The 8,421-nt window shown below is 55.1% G+C and overlaps 1 long non-coding RNA gene across 1 annotated transcript; it reads left to right on the forward strand.

Moving 5' to 3' along the window:
- Positions 1-1,420: 1,420 nt before the first annotated feature.
- On the forward strand, positions 1,421-7,799 carry LOC110541554 (uncharacterized). The gene is made up of 3 exons (XR_009588853.1): positions 1,421-1,682; positions 7,426-7,552; positions 7,751-7,799. It is a non-coding gene; the product is annotated as an uncharacterized LOC110541554 (long non-coding RNA).
- Positions 7,800-8,421: the final 622 nt, after the last annotated feature.

An 8,421-nucleotide genomic window follows, 5' to 3' on the forward strand; every position in this document is an offset into this window, starting at 1 on the left:
GAGCTGGACACCCTGCTTGAAGGAAATGAGTTTTCATTTAATGTTTACAGTGACTGTATCCACAGAGGCCAAAAAGGAAAAGAGAGCGAAAGCTCGGGAAGGCTAGAGGGAATGAAGAGGTGGTCGTGGGAAAGGCAAGAAGCCAGACAAGAAGGGAGGGTTATTTAAAGGCAAGCAGCTCACCTGAAAACTCAAAGATTTATCCCCTGTCACTGAGGGACCACCCAGGAAAGAGAAAAACAACTGTGATTATTTGAATTGAATCCAGGTGCGCATACCTCTTGAAGGGCAGGATGAACTGTTCTGAGATAAACCATAAACAACCAGCTGTAAACTATCTTCATGCTATTCTTGCTGACAAATCAATGTATAGAGCAAAAGTGGTCTGATTTTCAGGTATAAAAACCCTGTGCTTTGCATGTTCGGGGTTGTCTCCTGTCTTTGGAGGGGCGACCCTATCACGATTGGAATAAACTTCCTGCTTTTGCATCGAGCTGTGGTCTGTGAGTGTTCCTGGGAAGGGCATGATCCTGAGCTGCTGAGCTGTGAGACACGAGGTCTTACATCACCAAAAGGTTCCACGCAATCCTACCCCAGCCAAAGTCTAACAGACCCCCACATTTTCGCCACCTTTGGCCACAAAGTGGCACTCTTTAGACTGGGGATAGGCAAGAAGAGGGAGGAGGGGGCTGGGGTGGGCAGGGAGAGGGAGGAGGGGGCTGGGGATGGGCAAGGGAGAAGGAGGAGCTGGGGATGGGCAAGAAGAGGGAGGGAGGAGGCTGGGGATGGGCAAGGGTAGGGAGGAACTGGGAATGGGCAAGGAGAAGGAGAAGCTGGGGATGGACAGGAAAAGGAAGGAGGGGGCTGGGGTGGGCAGGGAGAAGGAGGAGGGGACTGGGGTGGACAGGGAGAGGGAGGAGAGGGCTGCGGATGGGCAAGGAGAGGGAGAAGCTGGGGATGGGCAAGAAGAGGGAGGGAGAAGGCTGGGGATGGGTACGGAGAGGGAGGAGGGGGCTAGGGATGGGCAAGGAGAGGAAGGAGCTGGGGATGAGCAAGGAGAGAGAGGAGCTGGGGATGGGCAAGAAGAGGGAGGAGGGGGCTGGGGTGGGCAGGGAGAGGGAGGAGAGGGCTGGGGATGGGCAAGGAGAAGGAGGAGATGGGGATGGGCAGGGAGAGGGAGGAGCTGGGGATGGGCAGGGAGAGGGAGGAGGGGGCTGGGGATGGGCAAGGAAGAATGAGCTGGGTTTGGGCAAGGAGAGGGAGGGAGAAGGCTGGGGATGATCCTGGAGAGGGAGGAGGGGGCTGGGGATGGGCAGGGAGAGGGAGGAGCCTGGGATGGGCAGAGAGAGGGAGGAGCTGGGGATGGGCAGGGAGAGGGAGGAGCTTTTCTGCTGTGGCAGTAGCTGACAGGCCCCTCAGGGTCAGGTCCCCCTGAGCCTGGCCCGCCTTGCTCCCTTGACTAGCAAATAGGCCTCCACCCCTGCTGAGCCAGGCAGCGCTGTGCTGTGTCTCTCCAGTCCCCGGTGACCCCAGGGGAGTTGCTCTGCGCTCAGGACTCCTCGCCCATCAGGGCCTCCAGGCAAGGCCTGCAGCGGAGGAAGGGAGGGTTCGGCTTGGAGCTGTCCGGAGTGTCTGGCCTGCAGCGGCCTGAACTCAGCCGCGGGGTCCCGGGAGGCGACATGGTGAGTCCCCCACAGGCCGCCCCCAGGGGCAGGAGGCCGAGCCCAGCCCCACGGGGTAGAGGTGGGATGGGCGGTGGCCAGAGCAGAGGTGGTGGCCTGGGCACTGTGGAGGCTCGGCACCTGGGACCGAACGCCGAGGCACCTGTCTAACTCCAGAGAGAACTGGCCAGCGGGGCTGCCCAGCATCTGTGTCCACGGGACACAGCTGGCACGCGCTGCCCTCCGGCCCAGGCCCCTACACGCGGGACCTAGTAATTCGTGGGGTCCGAGAAGAGCCAATCCTGAAAGAAAAACGGGCGAGAGACAAGGAACGAGTCCAGGCCATGAGTTGTCGAGGTCTGTTTCCTGCTCGCTGGAGCTGTACTTTTACATTTTTGAAATAAGGGAGCGACTACCCTCCCAAGCGGGGAAAGGGGGCAAATTATCTCTTGCATAAGTGACACATTCTGTGGCTCTTCCTGGGATCGATAAAATCAGTCAGGGCGGGGGGGGGGGGGGGTCTAGCAACGTCTCAGGAGGTCCCGTCCAGGTGGTTGAAGTTGATTATATACCTGGGCAGTGATTTTCCAGTCACCAGAACTAGATGCCTGGGACTCTTGGTCCCCGGCAGGCCCATTGCTAGGACTGCCCAGCATCCCAGAGTCTCTCCCTGTTCATGGGACCTGGCTGGCACGCAAGGTCCTGTGGCCCAGGACTCTTCACCCAGCTGCCCTCCTCCCTGTAATCCACCCGCTCTGTTTCATCTAGGATTCACTGTCACAGTCCCCTAGTTTGGCGTGTCCCCCTCCTCCCCTTCCCCCCCCCCCCCGTGGCTCCCAGGTGTGTTCACCTCGGGGTCCCCGCCTGTGCCTTCCCCGGGATAATGAGCTCCCTCCCCGCCCCCCCCCCCCCGCCTGCCACTCCTTCCTCTGGAGTCCACAGCCCCTCTGGGCCTCAGATTATTTGTGGGATTCGAGGAAAACCAAGCCTGAAAGAAAAACGGGCGAGAGAAAAGGAAGGGAACCAAGGGGTGGTTTGTCAAATCCGTTTATTGTAGGGCGAGGCTTTACCTTTATGTTCAAAGAATGAGGTAGTAAAACAGGAGGGAGAGGGGCCAGAGGTCATCTGAGGCATTCCGTGGTTTTATCATTAACTGTTAAACCAGTCGGGTGGGGGTGGTTCTCAGTCTCCTGAAGCAATCTATCCAGGTGGTCAGAGCTGATGGCAGCCCCTGGCACCAGCATCCATCCTAACTGCGTGCCTGAGATTCTTGGTCCCTGGCAAGCAGGAGGCCGAGCCTGAGCTGGGCTGGGTGGTCCTGCCCGGGCAAGCCCGCAGCCATCAGCCGCGAGGCCCTTTGTCCTGGCCTGAGGGAGGCCGAGTCCCACGGGGTAGAGGCGGGATGGGCAGTGGCCAGAGCAGAGGTGGCTGCCTGGACACTGTGGAGACGAGGCTCCCTTGACAGACGGCCAAGGCGCCTGTCTAACACTTCAGAGAGAACTGGCCAGCAGGGCTGCCCAGAGTCTGTGTTCACAGGACACGGCAATGGCTGGCACATGCAGCCCTCCGGCCCACGGCTGGAGCTGCCCAATATCTCTGTTCACGGGACCTGGCTGGCACATGCAGCCCTCTGGCCCAGGCCTGAGACTGCCCAGCATCTTTGTTCACGGGACACGGCTGGTGCACGCTGCCCAGCATTCCTGAGTCCCTCCCTGATCACCGGACCTGGCTGGCACGTACGGTCCTGTGGCCCAGGACCCTTCACCCAGCCACCCTCCTCCCTGAAATCCACCTGCTCTGTTTCATCTATGACTCACTGTCACAGTCCCCTGCTTTGGCGTGTCTCTTTCCTCCCTGTCTACCCCCCCCCCATGGCTCCCAATCGTGTTCACCTCGGGGGTCCCAGCCTGTACCTTCCCGACCCAGGCCTAGGAAGAGCCACGTCGTCTAATTTTTATTGTTTTCCTTCTCCCCTCCCCCCCCCACCTGCCACTCCTTCCTCTAGAGTCCACCATAGTCCCTCTGGGCCTCAGTTGCCACAGTCTGTGTCCGGCTGAGGGTGGCTGCGGGGTTCTCAGCCCTGAGACGATGAGATGTGCACAGGCAGGGCCTGGGCCTTGTAGGATGAATGTGTGCCCTGGGAGAGGGGATGACACCACTAAACCAGCTCTTCACCAGGAAAGGCCCTGTCTGCCCCCCAAGAGGAGGACAGAGCTGAGGCAGCCTGTGCTGAGCCCCTGGATCTCTCCTCTGCTAGAGCATCTGAGAGGGACCTTCCTTGTCCTGTTCATGTTGTCCTTGAGGCTTAGTACTGTCTTCTGCTGTCTCCCCGGGTCTGTGATGTTGCTCGTGAAGACCTTTTCTGGCTGCGTCCATTTTCCTGCAGATTTCCCGGTTTCCTTGTTCCCCGTGGCTGGCAGCACTCTGTGGTGTAAATGGATCAGTTCTTTACCCGTTATTCTCCGGTCGAGGGGCAGATGGGCTGTTCCCGGTGTCTGGTTGGTAGAGGCAACGCTGCCCTGGGCTAGGAGCATCCTCCTGGTGGCGAGCGCCCAGGGGCGGGGTGGCTGGGCCCAGTGGTGTGGCTTCTCCCAGGCTTCTGAGAAAGCCACAGATCAAGTTCCAAAGGGCTTGTACAGGTTTGCTCTCCCTCCCAGCAGCAGCCCATCACTCCACAGGTCTTGTCCTGTCTGTTAACTGTGATCTCGGGGCTGCCCTGAGAAGGCAGTCTGCGTGCGTGCACTTATTTCTGGGTCTCTGCTTCCATGGACCGCCCTGCCCATGCCTATGCGGGCCGCAGGCAGCTTTGATTACTATTGCTCTTAGCATGTCTTGCAGTCAGGGATGGAGATCCCCCCAGCAGCTCACCTCCGGACTCGAGAGCAGGCTCCTGTCTGATGAAATACGTCCAGAACACACGTGGGTTCTGGCTTTCGCATGTAGCCACACAGCAGTGGGTCCTTCCATGTAAGGGCACAGGCACGGGTGGCCTGAGGAGTGAGGCGCGGGGACAGAGGCCTCGGAGGGAAGGGACACGGGTGCGGTTGCTTTCTTTCTTTTTTTTTTAAGAAACAAAAGTGTTGCTTCGGAATGAAATGAGCAGGAACATCACAGGTTTGTACGGAGAGAAAACAAAAAGTGTGACATGAGGCTTTTTTTTTCAACTAGGAATTATATTTCATACTGCTGAGAGCAGCACTGCAGGCTTTCCCTTCCCAGATACCTACTTTGTTTGTGGTTCTTAGGTACCTCTACCTCCCTTCCCCCCACCACCCCCAGTTAGGAGGGAAAACAGCTCGTACAGATGAGGAGCACAGATCTCCGGCTACTTGACGCCAATTAGGGTCACTGGGGTCTTTGGTGCAAACCTGTCCCGGTTGTGGGACCCAGAAGCCCGCCGAAGCAGCGGACAGCACACAGCGTGCTCTGTTTCAGTCTCCTTGATTGGGGGTCTTTGGAAGAGCAGCTGGTGCTCCAAGCCTGAGCCCTCTCTCCAGCCCTGTGTTTGGGTTCTTAAACCTGTTCCTCCCTGACAACCATTATTCCTTCCAAAGCCCCCACTAGGTAAAGGAGAGGGAAGGCCAGAGGGGAAAGAAATAAAGGTCTCTTCAAGCTGCTAAGAGGCGACACCTCTGAGTCCCCAGGACGCCCAGCAGCCCAGCAGCCCAGCAGTGACAAACAAAGCATCACCAGGATGCCCAGCAGCCCAGCAGCCTAGTATCCCAGCAGCCCAGCAGCCCAGCAGCAACAAATAGAGCAGCAGAGTGGGTGAACAGCTCAGGAAGAGCAGCAGCTTCTCCCTTCTTCAGGGACTCCACACCTGGGGTTAAAAGAAAAACACTCACATGACACAAGCGGGATTTCAAAGAAACAGAAACTCTTAATACAATTTTCGAGGCTATTATTTTAGGTGTTTCCTCTCTGTCTTTCATTTGCTTTAGGTGAGGGTTCGTCTATCTTGTTCCCACAAAGAACCAACCCTCTGCCTCGTTGTTTCCCCATCTCCTCTCTCTGTTTTATTGGTCGTAGGTCTCAGGACTCCTTTCTTGTGGGAGTTCTGTTCTCAAGGGTCTGTTGGTGCCCTGAGGGCTTGAACGGAACAGAAAGTGGGAGTGTGTAATCCACGGGAGATGTGGACCCAGGAGAGGGAGCGGCCACTGCTGTTCTTGCAGAGTGCTGGGGGAGCCTGAGACCTGGGTCTTCAGCACCAGAGGGTGGTGAAAGGCCACAGAAGTCGGAGAATGTCACTGAGCGTTTCTTTCTTCATGTGCATCTTTGGAGGAAGTTGTGGAAGGTTTTGCAGGAGGGACCTGTCCAGATTCCTCACTGGGGACTGGATCCGAGCATCTGTGATCGCAAACCATTTCCCTTCGTTTCCGTCTGGCGTGTCGTGATGGACACGGATCACTCTGTTCCCTTCTATCCATCTCTAAATCACAAGAAAGAGCCAGAGAAATTGTTTTTTGTTGCTGAGCCGTTTCGGTACCCTGAGGTGTTTATGTTTTTGATTTTGTTGTTTTTGAAGACCAAGGCTTTGTGTAGCTTCAGCTGTCCTGGATGCAGGGACGCCATCAGCCCGGCCACAAAGCTAGAGGTCCACCTCGCCCTGGCTCCAGAGGGCTGGGACTCAGTGGGGCCCAGTATGCCTGGCAGTTTTTGTTTTGATTTTCTGGCTGATGGGGTGTGCAGCTTTCTGTGCATGTCAAGCATGTGCTACCGTCCTGATCTTTACCCACATCCACTCCTGAGCTCCGATGTTTGGCCGGGAGTGTATTCAGTTTCTCAGGGTGTCTTGTATTCGTGACATCAATACTGAGTCTTCTGAGTCGTTGGATTGCAGGCGTGTCTCGTTCTTCCCTCCTCGTGTCTGTTTGGTTTTAACGGAGTGAATAGGAGTAATATTGTGCTCCCATGTGTGACTGGGCACCTCTCGTGTGCCTCTCGTGGTCCTCACAATACCCAGCCGCTGGCCTCGGAGCTTCAGGGTCTGGAGTAACAGGTGGCTGTGAGCCTCCGTGCGGATGCTGGCCAAGGAGCCCAGTTAGTTTCCATTGCTGAGCCCCCTCAGCTGCCTCAGGTTGCTCCCCTACGACCAACTCTTCCCGGACTAATGTCTCCATCTGTCCGCTTGTGCCTTTTAGTGAGCGCCCCTTCCTGTAAGAGCTTAAGCTGGGACTTGAGGTTCCCGGAAGACAGATACAGGACGGCATTGAGTGTGTCATTCCTTGTGGGAACTTCAGAAGTGCACGACATTCTCTGTGTCTTCCTTAGCTGAAGGGCTTTTGCAGCAGATACAGACCCTAACTCTACCTCCTCTCATGTCAGGAGAGTTGTCTTGGAGACCAGACAGGCTTCCAGCGCAATGAGATACACCTACCTCTGCCTCCTGACTGCTGGCACTGAGGTCATGAGCTGGTTCGTCCTGCTTGCCCATGATTATTGCAGTCACTAACGTGCAGGCCGTTTCTGTGATCTGCGGTCTGTGCTGTTCGTCAGCTTCCTTGTCTCCCTTCCCTCACGTCTGTTAGCTGGCAATCCTCTCGTGAGGCTCTATGCTGTTCAAAGGGTTCAAAGGGTGAGGAAATGAGGCGAGCCTCCTCACTTAGTTCCCTTCCAAAACGACTGGGTGAGCTTGTCAGAACGTCTCCGTCAGGACATAAGTCGGGGAAGCACCGGAATCGTGTGAATGTGTTGTCGATGAAGTAGGCTTTTATGCTGTTGCCACCATTGTGCCTTCTCTCATACCTATGTCGGCATTGTTTAGAGTTCGGTGACCTATGACGATGTGGATGTGACCTTCACCCGGGAAGAGTGGGCTCTGCTGGATCCTTCCCAGAGGAGTCTCTACCAAGACGTGATGCTGGACACCTGCCAGCACCTCACAGCCATAGGTAGGACAGTGTATTTTCCTTCACTATTAGGGTAAAGGGGACATCTGTTGCTGATTTTTCTCATTGATGCTCTTAGGTAATTTCAATTGGAATGAGGGAGAAAAAATCAGGCAAGTTTCTAAGGTTCACTGAAGAGAGTAACTTAAATTTTGCCTACTTTTCAGTAAGAAATCATACCCTTTCTGGTGCATATTTTAGGCTACAAATGGGAAGACCATAATATTGAAGAACAGTGTCAACGTTCTAGAAGATATGGAAGGTAATGATCTCTTGGAAGCTGATATAAATATTGAAAAACTTTCCATGTGTCCCAGGAGTCTTAAAGAAAAGCAATGGTGTAGCAAACCCAACACACTAAGAGTATTAAGGCATATTAAATTCTCCCAAACCCACTTTCCTCGATGACAGCTCTCCTGTTTATGTTTGCAAGGCATTTCCATATAGAAGAGGACAGTGAAACCCTTGCTGAACAGATGTTACTGTAAAGAGGACTTTTATTCCATCTAGAAATTAGAGTCTGAAGATTACTGCCCCTCTGTCTGCTCCCCTTAGCCTGGGCAGGGCAGCTTCTAGGTTCCATACAGTCTACCTTAGGCCTAGAAGATGCTCAGCCTCCGAGAATGACTGCTTGATGTGCCCACCCTGTCCTGTTCTTTCTGAGCTCACAGATGGCTGATTCTGGCTCAAACTCCTCTCCCACTTCACTTATTACCTCTGTCTCTTCTGCTGTCCTCTAAATTGCTTTCTTTAGTCTCAGACTAACTCCGTCCATCTCTTCTAACCTTCAGGCTCTTTTTCATTCTCTGGCTCATTTGATCTTGCCCTTAGCTCTCTGTCTCCAGCCTGTCTGTCTATTACTGTCCCCGTAA

Source organism: Meriones unguiculatus (genome assembly GCF_030254825.1).
Source record: "Meriones unguiculatus strain TT.TT164.6M chromosome 13 unlocalized genomic scaffold, Bangor_MerUng_6.1 Chr13, whole genome shotgun sequence".
Taxonomy (NCBI): Eukaryota; Metazoa; Chordata; class Mammalia; order Rodentia; family Muridae; genus Meriones; species Meriones unguiculatus.